Raw genomic sequence first — 20,827 nt, forward strand, 5'->3', positions numbered from 1 at the left:
TGCCCAACCCAACGTCTCATGGAAAGGAGGTTTTCTTAATAAGAGGCTTTAGATTGAATGTACCATACAACCTGAAGCCAAGTGCTGAGACCTCAAGTTCCCCAAAACTACTTTTGCTTTAATGATAAAGGTATTCAGGCAAAGATCTAAGCCTTGGTTATGGAGATGATTGCTCATCAATGTTTTTGCCCATTATCTACTCTGCCTACACAAACTCATAGATATTAGAGCAAAGCAGTCATGTGGTTTTCTTATTACATGACCTTCAACCTACTTGTTTTTATTTATTTCTTTTTTTTTTTTTTTTGTCTTTTCTAGGGCTGCACCTATGTCATATGGAGGTTCCTAGGCTAAGGATCCAATCAGAGCTGCAGCCGCCAGCCTACATCACAGCCACAGAAATGCCAGATATGAGCCTCGTCTGTGACCTACACCACAACTCACAGCAATGCCAGATACTCAATCCATTGAGCATGGCCAGGGATCAAACCCGCAACCTCACAGTTCCTAGTAGGATTTGCTAACCACTGAGCCCTGATGGAAACTCAGGTTTGGTTTGTTTTTTAATTTCAAAATGTTGTATTATATACTTTGGCAGTATCAATATGGGTTAATTGTGCAAATTAACATGCGTTTCCCCATCTGTTAAATGGGGGTGATAATTACTCATAGTTTCATTGTAAGGATCATGATATAAAATTACTATACAGCATCTGGCATAGAGTAGATATTCAACAAATGATAGTTGTTTTAATCCAGTAACAAAGATAACTACAAACACAAAGTTGTCATGTGTGTATATCTGTCTCATGAAATGATCATTAAACAATCATGAAGGTAGCCAGTGCTTTTTAAACAGATTGGTTGCCTCCTTCATTTTCTAAAATTTTCTGCAAGTCAGATTCTTTTTTTAAAATTTTTATTCCTAACTTGCTAATTCATAAATTTCCTTAAAACCATGTGGATAGCATCTGTACCCATGTGAGACCTCTCTAATATTCTTCCATTACCAGTGAGTTTTACCCTGTAACAAGTGACATTACATTACTGATGGGCTCATAAGGAGAAAACCATCAGAAACTTGTTGTTTTTCACTTTTAAGTAGGAATGGTATGTACACCCATTCTGTCCTCAGAAATATCTGACAAACCACCTTCCTTTTCTGTTACATGAACTAAAATATATTCTATCTAAAAATATACATGTTACTGTATAAAAGTTATAAAAGCATTTACATTATCGATATTGTCCTTTTCAGATTATTTCAATGCTAATCATAGCCAGGGGCTTGGTTAAAACCTTCCCCTAAATACTATACTTTGATCTTTCATAACATTGACATTTAATTTCATTATTCTCTAATTGTATAATGCTAGGCTAGTCTTATCTCCCCAACTAATTTGAAGTGTCTCAAGAGCAGGATCCATAAATTGTATCTCTTATAATCTTCCATGGTCCCTAACACAGCATTGGACACACAGAAAACAAACAATTGTTGAATGACTAACTGAATAACTAACAACAACACGAATGCTAACCTTTATTGAGCATTTAGTATATATAAGACATCATGCATGTACTTTGCATACATTACTTAAGTTACTCTCTACCATAACCCTGTGTAGCAATTGTTATTTCCATTTTGTAAATGAGACTCAGAAAGGTTAAGTAACTTGCTCAAGGTCACACAAGGGTCAGAAAAAAAGAAATAGAGCTGATCCCAAGTTCATTGGGTTCTAAACTCTATATCCTTAACTACCTAGACAGTTACTTTTATTTTTCTAAAAGGTATATTTTTACATACTTTAGCAATTCTAAACTACCATGTTCTACATCAGAATTGTCTTTGAGCTTTGATCAAAGCATACATGTCTAGGCCCTGTGCCAGACTTGAATTGGAGACAATGAAGATCCTTGAGCACTCAAATAATGGAAAGGAAAGAGCATTAACTTGGCAATAATATGCATTCTAGAGCAGAGGTAGGAGGCACTGTATATAGGAAGAACAGAGAGGAAACTTGTATGTGAACTAGCTGTAAGGGGATGAAGAGTTAAATAAATACATATCCCCTGATACACATCTACCAACAATAGCTTTGGGCCATTTCTGAAAATAGAGGTATTCCAAGAATTAATTTTATTATTTCTGTAGTATCTGTTGTGACTTCTCCTTTTTCATGTCTTATTTTAATTGGGTTTTTTCTCTCCTCTTCTTGGTGAGTCCAGCCAGAGGTTTGTCCATTTTGTTTACATTTTCAAAGAACTAGCTCTTGGTTTTATTGATTTTTTTCTATTGTTTTTTGAATCTCTATTTTATTGATTTCCTCTGGGAACTATGTCTAGTCACTTATGATGGAGCATGATAATGTGAGAAAAAAGGATGTATACATGTATGTGTAACTAGGTCACCATGCTGTACAGTAGAAAAAAAATAATGCATTGGGGAAATTAAAAAAGTATTAATTTTAGGCCAGGATAAATGAACGAATGACTAATACAATGAGAGCCACTGAATAATTTTAGGCAGAGGACTGATGTGCTCAAATTTATGTTTCAAGACCAATACTCTGGCAGCAGTGGACAGACTGCAAGGGGTCAAAACTGGAGGCAGATCAGATTTTAAGGTGTCTGTGAATGAGCAGAAGGTAAAGATGTGACAGGAGTGTAGACAAATAAAACAGAAAGTTAATTCACAAAACATGAAAACAAATAGCCAATAAATATTAAAAAGTCCAACTACCTAAGAAATCAAAGAAACATAAATTAAAATGAGGTAGTATTTAAGATTATATATAATGACTTTGTAGGAGCTTTTATACCTGTATTAAATAATGCCTACATATTTCTATTAGGACTGAAAATGAATCAAATTTTGGAGGTCAAATTTAACATTAAATGTTAAAAATTGAGTTCCATGGTGGCACAGTGGGTTAAGGATCTGGCATTGTCACTGCTGTGGTATAGGTTTGATCTCTGGAACTTTCACATGCCTCAGGCACATCCATAAAGAAAAAAATAATAAAACATCTTAAAATGTAAATATTCTTTGACATCACAGTTCTACAGCAAGAATTTTTTGATCCATGATTTTGTTCATTCTTAAGCCTAATGATGCCATAATTTACAAAATTTGTGCTGATGGCTTATCTCCTCCACTTTAACACTTCTAACTATGTGGTAAAAGCACCATTACCAATCACACACCTACAGTAGTTCTATAGTTGTATGTGTTTTTGCATGGCTGTTTAAAAGACAATCCAGAATTATAACTTGGTCTGACTTAGTGAAAAATTCACAAGCAAAGTTTGCTGCTTTATCTTATCATGCTGAATTTCAAAAAACAGCTGACCTTATAGATTATGAAATGTGAGAATTTTTAAATATTTTTATTTGGCATTATATATAAACAATACTAAAATGCCTTTCATTAAGTAAAAGGCAACATTTTAAATACAGAGAATTTTAATTAAATAAGCATGTTTAAGACCAAAAAGAGAAAGTAGACATTGTCAGCTTATCTTCAGTCTTTGCCTTAACAGAACACAACTGGAAGCACACATGAATCTTGCTCTATTCTATGAGACAGTAAAGGGATCTCCTCAGTAGTTATATATATTAAAATATATTAATATATCCAGTTATATAAACCTAAATATTAACTCAATCTCCTATAGATTTTGAGATGTAATCACCATCTCTGTGAAAAACTGAATGTTATTTTTTTACTTTTAGTGGGGTATAGTTGATTCACAATGTGTTATTTTCAGATACAAAGCAGAGTGAATCAGTCATACATACACATATATGCATTCAAAGGGTGAACACCATTAATCAAGTCCAATCATATCTTTAGAGGGGAAAACAATGATTGTACTTGCAGAAATGGAACTACTCAAAATTCATAAAGCTGATCATATTCATTGAGCTACAAGCTTACCTTATGTAAGCCATCCCTGTCCAACAGAAATATTCTATCAGCCACTCATGAACTGAATTCTGGTGTATAAGATCAACTTAAATATGGTACACATAAAAAAGTCATGAGCCATGAGCTACTTCTGTTTTGTATTAAATAAGGCACTGGAGTAGCTTTTTTGAGTTAAGCTATCAAGTCTGCCTTTTCTCCCTCCTTAATGCCAACAAAGATCATTTCTGTCCCAGGAATGTACTTCCTGGGATTCTCCAAATACCCCATCAACATCTCCTCTCCCCAGATGATGGCTTTTGTTCTTGTTGGCATCTGTGTAAGAGAATCCAGGGGTCTGACCTGTATTTTACCCAAACAGACCACAAAGATGTGGCCCAGTCTCATGTTTGCCTCTCTATTCCATGGTAAGTCTCTGGGAAACTTTTAGAACAAAAATATTCTAGTCCTTTTTAGCATCCCTCATTTTAAAATAATTTCTTCATTACACACTACACAGAGGCGCCCACTTGTAAATCAGATTTCCTGCTAAGTACTTCATATTTTTTTTACTAAAGAAATAACCAAGATGGATGCAAAGACACAACTACAAAGGCACTCAACACACTATATGTAAACCAATTGTCTAACAATGGGGACTGAGCTAAGTAATGCATTGTGCATCAAAAGATTAAACAATATAAGACCATTGGAAATCAAGTCGTAAAAAAATATCTAATGACAGAGGAAGTTTTATGATATATTGCTATGTTTCAAACATAGGGTAAAATGTAGTATTTACAGCATGACTTCATTCTGTGATGGATCTATATCTATATATCTATATCTGTATCTATATCTACTCTGTGATCTATATCTATATATCTAAAATACTGTATATATAGCATGACCTTATTCTGTGATAAATCTATATCTATATCCTCCCAAATTGGTAATAGTGTCTAGAAGGTTAAGGATGAGATTAAAATGACATTGAGGTATATATAAGTGTTTGTGTGTGTGTGTGTGTGTGTGTGTGTGTGTAGAAATGTTTAAGCTAAACACAACCAACGTCAGCTATCTCTCAAGGCTTTGATCTCTATTAGGGATAATATAATAAATGTCATTTGTAAGGTGGCAGTAGAAACTCTCCCAGTTAAAATTTCATTTTAACTCAAGTCTTGGTTATTGATGAATGAATAATGGTGGGGAAGAATTTCAGACCCTCTGAGAAATGAGCAAGAAAAATATTTAAGTTGGGTAGATGATTCTTAAGAAATACTATGTAATTAGCCATCTATTCCACAAACCCCATAGGCCATAACCTGAGCCCATGAAAAGAAGATTTAGATATAGAGAGTTGGCAATCATCAACAGCTAGATAGCTTTCTTTTTTGTTTTAAAAAGAACCCCAGCTACATGGTAACTGAAGCCCTAGGAACTTTAAGTTTGCAACAGGGAGAAAGTGTAATGAGAAAAGAGAATAGCTTAAGACAGAATCACAGGGAACAATATCATTAAAGGAATAGGTCAAGGAAGAGTTGCTGCTAAAGGCAAGTGAAACCAGATAGGTAGGAAGAAAAGAAGGAGTGTTCTCAAACTAAAGGCAGAGAAATTTCAAGTTAAATTGGTCAGTAGGGACAAATGCTACTGAGAGACCAAGTAAGATGGGACCGTGTGATAAAACAAAGGATTCTCTCATATTTAGCAACAAGGTGTTCATTTGGTGGCCTTTGAAATAACACCTTCAAAGTTTCTTATTTCATAGTTCCTAGTGTGGCTCAGCAGGTTAAAGACTCAACATAGTCTCTGTGAGGATGCATGTTCAATCCGGGGCCTCACTCAGTGGGTTAAGGTTCTGGTGTTGCTGCAAGCTGCAGTGTAGGTCACAGGTGTGGCTCAGATGTGGTGTTGCTGTGGTGATGTGGTGTTGCTGTGGTGTAGGCCTCAGTTGCAACTCTGATTCAACCCCTAGCCTGGTAATTTCCAGCTGTAAAAAAAAAAAAAAAATGTGCTTTAGATTTTTTTCCCTGTTCTTTTTTTTTTTTTTTTTTTTTTTGCCCCACCCATGCCATATGCAAGTTCCCGGGGTCAAATCAAAACTGCAGCTGTGACCTATGCCATGGCAACACCAGATCCTTAAGCCACTACACCAGGCCAGGGATTGAACATGCACCATCACAGAGGCAACTTTGGATACTTAACCTGTTGCCCCACAGTGGGAACTCCAAAGCCTCAGATTTTTAAAATACAGGTCACATTCAAAAGACCAGGAATCAAAAAAGCATCAGTACATGGAAGTTAGGAGACAAGGAGCCATGTCTTCAAAGTTATAAGGAAAATTTATTTCCAACCTATCAAATTAGAAAATAAATTTTAAATATTCTTTAAACAAAAAATTCTCAAAAATGTATGTCCTTTGTACTTTTTCTTAGGAAGCTAATCGGAAAATTTGTTCCAGCAAAATTAAGGGAATAAAATGATACATGAAGGGAAAAATCAGGTGGAACCCAATAGAGTTCCTAATTAAGAACAAAGGGCTGAAAATCAGAGAAACTAAGTAGATTGGAGATCACAAGGCAGAGTACTGCAGAGGAGAAAGCTGCACAGAGAGGATTCTAAAGACCTTCAGAGGGTTCACCTTTAGTATCCAACAAACTACTGATCAACACATGCATGTGAGGAAACTGTCCAATGCCAGAGAAAGAGACACCCAAAAAGATTAGAGGGAACAAATCCTAATGCTCATATGGGACCAGGAATGGTGTCTGTTCCCACCAGCTAAACTATAAAATCTCATGATTCATGGGGCACTCAGTAGAGCACTAAGATGGGTCTTGCCTCAGAAGTGCGCAAAAATTTCCCTTGGACTAAACACTGCTCTGATTCCACCTAACAAATCTTATAAGCAAGACCTGAAAGAACAAGCTATTTTCAAGTAACTTAACTGTGTCCCAGAACAAAGTTTAGAAATATCTATGGGAATACAAAGTATATAGCACCCAATAAGACAGAATTCACAATGTCTGGCATCCAATACCAGACATGCAAAGAAGCAAGAAAATAAAACCCATAATGAGGAGAAAAAAGCAACTACTAAAACTGACTCAGAACTGATACAGGTATTAGAGTTAGACATTAAAGAAATTATTATAACAGTATCCCATAAGTTCAAAAAGCCAGAGAAAACTAAGTGTGTTAATTATATATATGGAAGATATAAAAAGACCTAAATTGAATTTCTAGAGGTGAAAACTACAATAACTGAGATGAAACTAGAGAAGTTAGTGGAAGATTAGGCATTAAAAAGAAAAGCTTAGTATGTTTGAAGACATATCATTTGAAACTATCAGAATGAAACACAGAAAAAAAAGCTAAAAAAAAAAAGAACAGAGCATTGGTGAGCTCAGGACAACTTCAAGCAGCCTAATATACATATAATTGGAGTCCTTGTAAGAGCAGAAGTAGGTAGCATAAAAATATTTGAATAAATAATGGATAAAATTTTACTAAATTCACAGAAGCCAACTGTTAATATCTAAAATTAAAAAAATAGCAACATAAGGATATTATTTAGAAACATAAAATTCTTGCCAATAGAAGCACCTAATAGAACTGAAATTGCTTGTCTTGGCTGTAAACTTGCAGACTATAGTGCTAGATCCATAGATCTGAATCCTGTCTCTGCCCCTAAACTAGTTGGTTGGCCCTAGAGGAGTCATATCACCTCTATGAGCCTCATTCTCTCTTTTGCAAAATGGGAATAATAACAGTGTCTATCTCATAAAGTTTTGTGCAGGTTAAGTGAATTAATACTTGTAAATGCTTAAAATAATGCCCAACACAAAGTAAATTCCCAGTATTTTTATTATTATTAGAGAGCAGAAATTGGGGATGAGAAGAGATTGCTATTTCTTGCTGTATTACTATTAACAACATTTGATGAGGTACAAGTATTACCTTAATATATAAATAAATTTTAAATGTTTAAGAAGAGTAAATTAGAGGTAAAGATATGAAAATTCTTTCAGGAAGTTTGCTGTGAAGGGAAGGAGAGATGGCAGTAGCTAGAGTATAAGGTAGAGGAAAGTTGCTTTTGGTTTTTTTGTCTGTTTGTTTGTTTTTAGATAGGAGAAACACAAAAGTGGTTGCGAGGTCAACCTGCGATGGGGCAAAATTGGAGCTATGGAAAAAAGAAAGTACATAGCCAAAGCACAAATGAGCGGATATCTCTTCCATTTAACCAGAAGGAAGAGGGAAGTAATGGATGTCAGTATTCCAGCAGTTTGGTATGAGAAATTGAGGAATTTATCATTTCATATCTACCACTTTCTCTGTAAGATAGGATTTAAGTCACTTGCTGAATATAAACAGAAAGATAACAGGGTTGGAATTTTTAGTTGAGTACAGAAAATTTTTTTCTTGTCTTTTCAGGGCTGCACCTGTGGCATAAGGAGGTTCCCAGGCTAGGGGGAAAATCAGAGCTGTAACTGCCAGCCTTCACCACAGCCACAGCAACGCCAGATCTGAGCCTGTCTGTGACCTACACCACAGTTCATGGCAACACTGGATCCTTAAGCCACTGAGCGAGGCCTAAATTGAACCTGTGTCCTCATGGATGCTAGTCAGATTCATTTCCACTGAGCTACAAAAGGAACTCTGAGCAGAGAAAATTTGAAATAGACTTTATTGAGACCAAGAAAAAATAAAGCTGACCAAAGCAATTTCTAGTCTGTACGAGGGCCCAGCTGAGATTAGAAAACATAAATTTGTAGTGCAATAGTACCAACATCTTTGGTTACATGATGTTCTCCAGCAAGGTTCTGCAACTCAACTATAGGCATGGAAAAGATTGGAATAGATGGGCTGATTCGGGGTTGGGATCTTATTAGGTTGGTGTGATCTAAAGACAGTGGGACAAAGGAACTGTGGATACTGAAGATAAAGTAGCTGAAGTGATAAATCGCAGACCCTAAATAGGCCAAAGGGAGAAATGAAGACAGTGTAGCTGGCAGGTAGGAGTCAGGACTTAGGGGTTCCAAAGAAGTTGAAGAATAAATGCACTGGAGAAAAACCAACATCTGTAAGTATAGAGGTTTCAGTTAGAAAGCAGGATGTTTTAACTTATGGCTTAAGTGAAATTTGGACTGATACTGAGGTTCAACATGTAGGACATGGAAGTGAGTGGATGAAGTGTAGCAGAGGTGAGGGTCAGTAGAGGAGGGGACAGCAAGGAGCCAGGAGACAGATGGCTAGAGGACCAGATGGGTCAGCCATGTGGATGCTGCTAACATGACCCAGAATGATGGCTGAAGCAATAGAAGGGACTACTGTGAACCTGGAGCCAAAAAGTCTTCAGTGAATGAGAGGGCACTATAAGAAAGTCCAATCTGGTCTAATGAGCCCCTGCAGCCCCTCAAAACCTTGGTGACTATACTGAACAGTGATTCACTTTAGGTCTCAGATTCTTCACAAATGTTGTATAGATGGGCTTCTAAGGATCCATGAGTCCTCTGAAGTTGTATGCAAAATTCTGTATGTATATCTATATCTAATATGCATTTTCCTCCTTGTGAAGCAGGTTCATGACTTCTATTAAATTTTCGAAGGAGTGGCTGATTAAATAAAAGCCTAAGAGTTATTGCTCTCAAAGATTTATATGAGGAAGAGCGAAATGAAAATGAGAGAAACTTCACGTGGACATAGGAAGGGCACACACCTATCTATGTGGCTGAAAGTTTCTCTGTCCCTCTACCAATGCCAGCATAGAAAGCTCCAGCCCTAAGTGGGCAGTACAGAGCTACAGCATGGCTAGGGCACAGGGTTGGCTGGGCATTGGAAGAACTGGGAGACCACAGAAACAGAAAGAACATTTTCCACACTGAGGCTTAGTAACTAGCCAGCTGGTAAAATCTTCAGGTGGTAGCTGCTACATACATGCCTGAATAGAATTGAATCTACACCACAGCTCACAGCAACACTGGATCCTTAATCCACTGAACAAAGCCAGGGGTTGAACCCACATCCTCATGGATCCTAGTTGGGTTCATTAACCACTGAGCCATGAAGGGAACTCCTCTTTCCTTTTTTTTTTTTTTTTTTTTTTTTTTTTTTTTTTTTTACCATACCTGCACTATACAGAAGTTCCCAGCCTAGCGATGGGACCTGGGAACTTCTTTTCATAAGAGCAGGCATGTTGAAAGAACATAAGGAACTCACCTCATGGCAATATTTTTTTTGCAGACTGGAGGAACTGTGCCTGGTCACTTTCTTTCAGGGTATGTTCAGTTTGGTTGATGAGGACTGTTGACCATTCAAGACACTGGCAGCAATTAGCAACCTGCTGTGCCAACTTTCTTAGTTTCATAACCTTAAAGAATTAGCAAAAGATAATGTGATAACATATCCAGTGCTTAATTAAAAATGATAAAACAACATGAAGGTGATATACTGTAGTGATTCTAAAAATAAGAGCTATTCATATCCCATGGTTCCTGTACTAGTCACTTGCCTTCTCACCTCCCCTCCATGTCTGCTTTACCAAATCCCCTCCCACCTATGGCCCACTTACTTACCACTCAGTCATATACTTTAGGTTGCCTACCCCCTCTTTTTATTGATCGCATTAATTTTTTGACTATAAAAGCAATGAATGGCCATTATAGAAAATATAGAAAATGAAAAGTATGAAAAGAAACCCTACAAGATTTCTTATGGCACAATGACTGGCATTGGCAGTGTGGTGACTAGGGTCACTGCTGTGGCCCAGGTCCCATCCCTGGCCTGGGAACTTCTGTATGGTGCAGGTATGGTAAAAAAAAAAAAAAAAAAGGAAAGAGGAGTTCCCTTCATGGCTCAGTGGTTAATGAACCCAACTAGGATCCATGAGGATGTGGGTTCAACCCCTGGCTTTGTTCAGTGGATTAAGGATCCAGTGTTGCTGTGAGCTGTGGTGTAGATTCAGACAGATTCAGACATGGCTTGGATCCTGCATTGCTGTGGCTATGGTGTAGGCTGGTAGCTGTAGCTCTGATTCGACCCCTAGTCTGGGAACTTCCAGATGTTGCAGGTATGGCCCTAAAAAGCAAAAAAAGAAAAGAAAAGCAAAAAAAGAAACTCTACCACCCAGAGATCACCACTGTTGACATTTTATTGTCAATATACTGTCATACACATTTAATATAAAGGACCTTCTTTTTCTTTATGAGTATCTACATTTCTATGTATATATATATATATATATCTATAAGCATCTTTATGCACACCTGTGCATTCACATGCCTGTGTTCTTGGAAACATCAATTCCTTTAGTTGGAACCACAGAGCATGGCACAGAGTAATGGTTATCACTCCAAGCTCTCATAATTTCCCACACTGTACACACAGCATGAGGTCATAATTGCCACACTGATCAGCAGGCAAATAAGCGTAAAACCATATAGAGGCATGGAGGCTCACACTTGACCTTCTTGACCATGATTCTTCAGATCCCATGCTAAAAGCCTAGAAGTCTTCTCTCTCTCTTTCATCTTTTATATCTAATCCTTCTACAACTCCCATCATTTCCTTGCTAGCGATGCCTGTTATGTTCTTCTCTTTCATTTGTGCTACCACTTCCCTGGTTTAGGCCTTCATCAATTCATGCCAAGAATCATTCCTCATAACTTGCTTTCCTGACTTCAGTACCATCCCATTCTGACCTACCCTGTACACCTCTGCCATATCTATGAGTCTTCTCCCGTCCTAAGAAACTACAATGCTTTCCTAGTACTTTTCAGAATAAGACCAAAGACCTTATAACAGAATTCATGATACTTCCATAATTCTGGCCCATATTTCTACCATTACTTTTTTTTCCCTTTGTGTATACCAACATACAGTAAAGCATCCAAATCTGAAGTGTACAACTCAGTTTTTTTGCATATACATACACCCATGTAACTACCAACCAGGTCAAGATATAGAGCAGTTCCAACATCCTAGAACTGCTATCACTTTTATTGGATTCATTGCACCAGGCCAAATATTGCTGCTTCTTTGCCTCCCTCCCTCAAACCTCATTTCTTCTTGCACTCATGATCCAAGTTCAAACTGAAATCATTGGGATAAAACTCTGACATTTGTTGAGTCGACTCAGCCTTGGCCTCACTGAAGTGCTGTGCTTTAACTTTGTCTCTTTGATTTTGACAGCAATCATTTGCTTCCTCTGCTGGATGATCTCTACCAATTTGTCATATTCCTCCATACGTTTTGCTTTATGCGTAGCAGTATTCACATGCCAAGACACTCCAAAGTATTATAAGTGATTTCTGCCTTTGTCCCCTGCTGTCTCTCAAAGGTTCAGACTGACAGCTAAGCATGCATGACTTCTTCCATACCTCCTTTATAAGATCCACTCCTAGAAGTGTAGAGATGATGATACTAATGATGCAAGGGCACCAAAGCACCACAGATAGGAGGCTCTCCAGTCTCTAGTAGATCATGATGGTTAATGGAAGGCCAGGCAGAAGGACAGATGAGATGGGGCCATGTTATTTCCACTGTACAACTCCTTTTTCTCCAGCACCCTGACCTCCTGCTGTTCTTTTGGAATGAGGGTGAAGAGACTGAAGTACATCAGGAAGAGGCCAAAGGCACAAGAATATTAAGATAACATTACAACAACATATTTCTAACATCCTAACAAAACTGTTTTGCTTTCCTTTTTCCCTTCAAAATTTAAAATATATGAATGTATATCTATATCATCACATTAAATATATGACTGTGTAGATATATTTTCACATAGTTGTCATCATGTCTTAGTAGGTATTTCTTACCTTGGCCTGTTCAGTATCTGAATACATTTCCTATTGGGGGATATTGGCTACCTCAGAATATCTTTACTACAAAGTCAGGGTTGGCATGGGGAAAAAGCCACCATTCTTCGTTGCCTTTCCATGTACTGACTTCTTCTGCCCATCTCTACCATTATTGACATTAGAGGATATGAAGCCCCCAGATGGGCTAAAATGAGAGCAGAGGATCTTTGGGCTGCCTAAGTGTAAAGGGAAAATGAACTTACATCTTTTAAGCACTTAATGTGCCCACCACTTTATAGATAAATTACTTTGTATAATTACCATAACCACTTTACAACATAGGAGCTATTTTTATTTCATTTCACAGTTCTGAGACTAAGAGAATTTCAGTGGCTTGCTCAAGATGCCCCATCTGGAAAGGGGTAAAGCCAGAATTCAAACCAATATGTTATAAAGTGAAACCCCTGGGCTGGATAGGTGGGCAGATAAGATTCAGTCTCATTTCAGCAGCAAACAGAACAGTCACACATGGATGTACAATCATTCCAAGAGTCTATTCAAGGATCACTCAAGCAGAGGTCTAAAAAGTTGAGGAACAAAACAGTGGGTTCCTTGAGAGCATCACAACTCACGAGGTCAGATGTGCTTCATTATCAAGGTAGGGCTGCATTTCCAATTGCTAGCCCTCTTCACAGGGCTCTTTTACATACTCCAAGCCCAGCAAAGCACCTGTCACTGGACCCTGCTGCTTCTGTGGTCTTTGCTGGTAAATTCTGCAATTGCTGAAATAAAATATGCTTGCTGAATTTCAGCCTTGTTCTGTTTTATTTCCACTTGCCAGGAGGGAAATGTCACAATGAGAGCTTCCACTTTTCCTGAATGAAAAATCCCACTCTGGCCATTCTCATTATTTTCCCAGACTCCTTGCCCTCTCCCTACATTGGATCTACCTTTCTAAGACAGGTAGTATCGCCCTCCTCAGGAACTCCCACTCATGTGAGAATAGAAGATGTATTTGGTGCTCCCTGGATCCAGGCTTAGAGTATTTGGTAACTTAAGATAGTTCTCATTTACAGCTTCTGTAAATGAGACTGGTGATGGTGGAGTACACAATGACGTAGTGCCTTGTTTCTTATAATTCAGCCCTTGGACTAACCTTAATATCACACTCACTCTATGCCAGGCACTACCCTAATCACTTTACATAATAGCTCTTTCAGTCATTAAAATAACCCCATGAAGGAGGTACCATTAGCCCCACTTTACAGATGAGGCAACCTGAGCACACAGAGACTAAGTGACTTGCTCAAGGCCACACCCTAGGAAGTGGCAGAGGGGGGATTTGAACCCAGGGAGTCCAACGCTGAGTCCACACCTTCAACGATCACACTCTACTGCCTCTCTAGTCAAGTGCAACAAAATCTTGTCTTTGGTCTGCAACAACTGTCACCTCTTTTGCACCATTCTTTTTTACTCTGTCAGCCCATTCTCTTTATTCATTTGAGACTACCTCTTGTTCCACTAGCATGCCATATATATCCATGTCTTGTGCCTTTGATCAAGACTCTCTTTTCACTTGGAAACTCATTTCATCCTTTGTTTATTAAGCAAAGGTCTACTTGTCTTTCTAAGCCCTGCTCAAAGATTGTCACTTCTGAAACTTTTTTATAACCTGCTTGGGTACAATTGATTCCATATTTATAATCTCATAGCACTTTATATACAATTCAATTATACCCTTTACTACATTACAGGAATTTATTAGTTCTTCTTCCCTGATCAAACATGAAGTCTGGAGGGCAGGGGATGTGTCTTATTTGACTATGGATCTAGCACAGTGACTAGCATATGGTCAATGTTCAGTAAGTATTTTTTGCTTTGAATTGAAAGGGGAGCAGTATCTCACTGCTTGCTAGACATGTCCACTTGTTTATCCAAGTTACCTTAAACTCAGTATATCTAAAAAAATACTCCTGTTTCCATCATGGTTCAGTGGTTAACGAAGCTGACTAGGAACCATGAGGTTGCAGGTTTGATCCCTGGCCTTGCTCAGTGGGTTAAGTATCTGGCATTGCTGTGAGCTGTGGTGTAGGTCACAGATGCAGCTTGGATCTGGCATTGCTGTGGCTCTGGCACAGGCTGGCAGCTACAGCTCCAATTAGACCTCTAGCCAGGGAACCTCCATGTGCTGCAGGTGTGGTCCTAAAAGACCAAAAAAAAAAAAAATTACTCCTCATCTTCCCTCTAAATCCAGCTTCCACCCCTGATTTCCCCTATCTTTACTGTACTTGCTTAGTTCACTTGCCTACTTCTACATCACCCCCCATCCCACATAAATTCATTTCAGTGCCAAAGTCTCGCCCTCTTTTTCTTTCCAATCTTACTAAAGTTCTTCTGGTAAGACAATGAGGCTCTGAGCAAGGAAATGCTAATTTGAAGCCCTTATCACCCTCTTGGACTATTATTCTAAATGTTTCATTAATTCATCCCCCTACCGCCAGGATTTTTCCTTTGCTACCCACCCTCATAATCCATCCTATACCCTGAAACCAGGAAAAAGTATCACCATCCTCATCATCAACCATGAATTGATCATCCCTTAGGGCAATGCATTAGGTCAGGCCCTGGCCTCAATAAATGTCCAATCCTGAAGGGTGATAAGGGCTTCAATTTATTGGTTCCTTGGTCAATTTTATGGGGGAAACCCACATACATATAAAACAAACAAGTCAAGGTAGGATTAGTGAAATACCAGTGAGTGATGTAGACTACAATCTATAGAAATTGAAGGAAGGAAGAGGAGACAAGATGGCAGAAGAGTAGGGGGACATGCTCGCCCTCTCCCACAAACACAACAAAAAAATCACATCTACAGGATAAATGACTTGCACAGAACAGCAACTAATCGCTGGCAGAAGAACCTAAACTCCAATAATGGCAAGAATTTCGTGACATTAGTAGGTAAAACAAGAGAAAAGAGGAGAGTGAGAGAAGGTGAATCTGAGCTGGACAGGTGCTCCTGAAAGGGAACTGCAGAAGAGAAAGGGATCCTGCACCCTGGAAAGTCATCTACTTGAGGGAAAGATCAAATGAACCAGAGGAATCTCCAGATGCAGAGAAGAGTGTAGCAGTAAGTCGGAGTTCTGAAAAGCAGATAAAGAACCAAACAGATCATCTGAACTACGGGCACAGTCACCAAAAATTGAGACGCCTGGGTGGGGGCTGAGCACTGAGACCTCGGCTCCAGAGGTTAGTCCCCCAGAAAGGGCTGGGGGAGTGGGGTAGAGCGGAGACTGCTTGGGAGGTCTAGAAACCAGTCTGTCAAGTTTGATGGGGCAGTGACTGCATGGGAGACTAGAAAGCAGAGTTTTGTGGGGGGGAGGGAGCAATATGCTAAGGGCGGGAAAGTGGAAAGCCACATCAGAGGGAACCTGGGAGAAGAGCTGGATCTGTGCCCATGTTGGGGAGGGGAGAGAAGAAGGGGTGGGTCCCCAGTGAATACTCCCCATGCCACAGAAAGCTTACCAGCCTGCTAGCTATCAGAAAGCTGTGCTTCCCAGCACATCCCCTCCCCCATGCCCCCGCCCCCACCACCCCCTACCCACTCGCCAGACCTGGGACTGCCTGACATCTGGGAGGGCTAGCCTCAACAATTGCTGGAAGCCTGCCACCACAAGGGCTGTCCCTGCCCTGGCCTGCTTGCCCTTTGGAGGGGCTACACCCCCGCAAAGCAGCACCAAACACTGCCAGCTTCTGAGAAAAGGTCTGCAGCCCAGAAAAGCTAGAACAAAGGGCCAGGCTGTGAAAAGATCTGCTTAATTCTTCGACAGTCTTTCCGAGTCGGGCTGCCCTGGGGAAGAACCTCTTGGGTTTGCAGCGGCCCAGCTAGTCACCTCAGCTCTCGGGGGTGCCACACTCCTGCGGAAAAACTGCACAGGACTGCCAGCTCCCTGCAGGACCTCCTGCAGCCCAGAAAATTACAACAAGCCTGGCCGGGCAGTGAAAAGATCTGCCTAATTCTCAGACAGTCCTTCTGAGTCAGGCTGCCCTGGGGAAGAGACTCTTGGGTTCTCAGTGACCCAGATAGCTGCTCCAGCCCCCAGGGGGTGCTGCACTCCTGAGAAACAGCTGCCAACCTCCTACAAGAACACCACAGCCTAAAAACACCAGAGCAAGCTCTGCCTGACCCAGTGAAATCTGCTACCATCGCGGTGTGGACCTCCCAGTCCTGTCTGCCCTAAGGAAGCCCTCCTTTGCTTACAGAAACACTGTTAGCCCCATCAACACTCCAGAAAAGCCACACTGCCTCAAAAGAGACTGACCAACAACACCAGCCCTCAGGAAACATTCCATAGCAGTGACAAGGCAAACACTGCCTGGTCACGGAGAGTACAACTCCCCCAGGAAAAAGAAAACAACAAGCAAGATGAAGAAGCTGAGAAACCACCCCCAGTCAAACCAGCAGGAGAACTCACCTAAAACAGTCAACAATGAAACAGATCTCTGCAGTCTGACAGACCTGGAGTTCAAAAGAGAAATAGTGAAAATACTGAAGGAATTAAGAGAAGATATGAACAGTAATGCAGATACCCTCAGAAAGGAACTAGAAAATATAAGGAGGAGCCAAGTAAAACTAGAACATTCATTTGCAGAGATACAAGCTTAACTACAGGAAGTAAAAACCAGAATGAATAATGCAGAAGAATGAATCAGTGATGTGGAAGATAGAATAATGGAAATCACCCATCAGGTCAGCAGACAGAAAACCAAATCAAAAGATAGGAAAGCAATATGAGACATATGGGATAGTAAAAAGTGGGCCAATCTATGCATAATAGGTATTCCAGAAGGAGTAGAAAAAGATAAGGGAATGGAAAATATATTTGAAGAAATTATCACTGGAAACTTCCCAAATCTAAAAGATACTGAGTTCTAGATACAGAAAGCACAGAGGGTCCCAAATAAATTGAACCCAAACAGACCCACACCAAGACACATCATAATAAAAATGGCAAAAGTTAGTGATAAAGAGAGGATCCTAAAGGCAGCAAGAGAAAAACAGAATGTTACCTACAAGGGAACCCCCATAAGAATATCAGCTAATTTCTCTACAGAAACACTACAGGCCAGGAGGGAATGGCAAGAGATATTTAAAGTGCTAAAAGGAAAAAAGAAAGTGCAACCTAGAATACTCTATCCAGCAAGAATATCATTTCAAATAGAAGGGGAAATGAAAATTTTTTCCAACAAACAAAAACTTAAAGAATACAGCAACACAAAACCCAGGCTAAAAGAAATACTGAAAGGGCTTCTCTAAACCAAAAAGAAAGGAAGGAAAGGGAAGGAAAAAAGAGAAGAAGAGGAGGAGGAACTAGGACTGAGGAAACCACAATCAGAGAGCAGCCACACAAATAAGCCAGCATACAGATTTAATCAGAACATGTTTCAAACAAAAAAAAAATTAAAAAGGAAAGAAAGAGTCATCAAAAGCAAAAAATGTGTGCAAGGGATGTTAGGAAATAAATAGACCCTTTTTGTTTGTTTGTTTGTATGTTTCTCTTAATTTTAATATAGTGATGAAGTGTTTGAACCTACAGGACCATAAGGCTAAAACACACAATTATAGGAAGGGATTAGCATACTTAAAAAACACAGCAGCCACAAGCCAAAACCAAATATTGCATTCGCAAAAAATGAAAAAAAAAACAAAAAAACATTCAAGCAATTAATAACCAGAAACCATCCAACCAAACAAACAAACAAACAAACAAACAAGCAAAGGAAGAATGGAGAACCATAGAATCAACTGGAACACAAGGTTCAAAATGGCAATAAATTATCATCTATCAATTATCACCTTAAATGTCAATGGACTGAATGCCCCAATCAAAAGGCACAGAGTGGCTGAGTGGATAAAAAGGCAAAAACCTACAATACACTGCCTGCAAGAAACTCACCTTAGGACAAAGGATACATATATATTGAAAGTGAAAGAGTGGGGAAAAATATTTCATGCCAATAGACATGACAGAAAAGCAGGAGTCGCAATGCTCATATCAGACAAAATAGACTTTAAAACAAAAGACATAAAGAAAGACAAAGAAGGCCACTAATGATTAAGGGATCCATCCAAGGAGAGGATGTTACTATCAGCAACATATATGCCCCAAATATAGGAGCACCCACATACATACAACAAATATTAACAGACATAAAGGGAGATATTGATGAGAATAATATCAGAGTAGGAGACTTTAATACCCCCCTCACACCAATGGACAGATCCTCTAGACAGAAAACCAATAAAGCAACAGAGATCCTAAAGGAAACAATAGAAAAGTTAGACTTCATTGATATCTTCAGGACACTACATCCAAAAAAAGCAGAATATACATTCTTCTCAAATGCACATCGAACATTCTCAAGAATCGACCACATATTGGGACACAAAGCTAACCTCAACAAATTTAGGAGCATAGAAATTATGTCAAGTATCTTCTCTGACCACAATGCCATGAAATTAGAAAACAACCATGGGAAAAGAAATGAGAAAAAGCCTACTACATGGAGACTAAACAACATGCTACTAAAAAAACAATGGGTCAATGAGGAAATCAAGAAGGAAATTAAAAAATACCTTGAAACAAATGATAATGAAGATACAACCTCTCAAAATCTATGCGATGCTGCGAAAGCAGTGCTCAGAGGGGAATTTATAGCAATACAGGCCTTTCTCAAAAAAGAAGAAAGATCTCAAATTGACAACCTAAATGAATTTGAAAAAGAACAAAAAAGACCTAAAGTCAGCAGAAGGAAGGAAATTATAAAGATCAAAGAAGAAATCAATAAAATAGAGATTAAAAAAAACAATAGAGAAAATTAATAAAACCAAGAGCTTGTTCTTTGAAAAGGTGAAAAAAATTGACAAACCCCTGGCCAGACTCACTGACAGGAGGAGAGAAAGAACCCAAATAACCAAAATTATAAATGAAAAAGGAGAAATCACAACAGATACTGCAGAAATACAAAAATACCATAAGAGAATACTATGAACAACTATATGCCAACACATTTGACAATCGGTACAACTTTATAGAATCTTACAGCCTGCCAAAACTGAATGAAGTAGAAACAGACCAACTGAACAGACCGATCACTAGAAATGAAATTGAAGAGGTCATAATAACACTCCCTACAAATAAAAGTCCAGGACCAGACGGCTTCCGAGGCGAATTCTATCAAACATATAAAGAATGTTTCAAAGACATTCTATGATGCCACCATCACCCTAATTCCAAAACCAGACAGAGATACCACCAAAAAAGAAAACTATTGGCCAATATCATTGATGAATATAGATGCAAAAATTCTCAACAAAATCTTAGCCAACCGAATCCAACAACATATCAAAAAAATTATACATCATGACCAGGTTGGGTTCATCCCAGGTTCACAAGGATGGTTCAACGTACGCAAATCAATCAACGTCATACACCACATTAACAAAAGAAAAGTCAAAAACCATATGATCATCTCAATAGATGCAGAAAAAGCATTTGACAAAGTCCAACATCCATTCATGATCAAGACTCTCGCTAAAGTGGGTATAGAGGGAACATTCCTGAATATAATCAAAGCCATTTATGATAAACCCACAGCAAATATAATACTCAATGGGGAAAAACTGAAAGCCTTCTCACTCCAATCTGGAATAAGACAGGGATGCCCACTCTCACCACTGCTATTCGACATAGTTTTGGAAGTCCTAGACACAGCAAACAGACAAACAAAAGAAATAAATGACATCCACATAGGAAGAGAAGAGATAAAACTGTCACTGTATGCAGATGACATGATACCATACATAGAAAGCCCTAAGGACTCAACCCAAAAAATACTTGAACTGACCAACAAATTCAGCAAAGTAGCAGGCTATAAGATTAACATTCAGAAGTCAGTCGCATTTCTGTATACCAGCAATGAAATATTAGAAAATGAATACAAAAATACAATACCTTTTAAAATTGCAGCTCACAAAATCAAATACCTAGGAATACACCTGACCAAAGAAGTAAAGAACCTATGTACCAAGAACTAAAAATTTTATTCAAACAAATCAAAG

The 20,827-nt window shown here is 38.8% G+C and overlaps 1 pseudogene; it reads left to right on the plus strand.

Moving 5' to 3' along the window:
• The first annotated feature begins 4,163 nt into the window (after positions 1 to 4,163).
• LOC110258174 (olfactory receptor 4A47-like) overlaps positions 4,164 to 20,827 on the plus strand; it is a 33,271-nt pseudogene continuing 16,607 nt past the window's right edge.

The sequence above is a fragment of the Sus scrofa genome, chromosome 10 (assembly GCF_054392235.1).
Source record: "Sus scrofa isolate SSC_HxYL_T2T_F1_AM1 chromosome 10, Sscrofa_HxYL_maternal_Yorkshire_Landrace_v2.0, whole genome shotgun sequence".
NCBI classification, from domain to species: Eukaryota; Metazoa; Chordata; class Mammalia; order Artiodactyla; family Suidae; genus Sus; species Sus scrofa.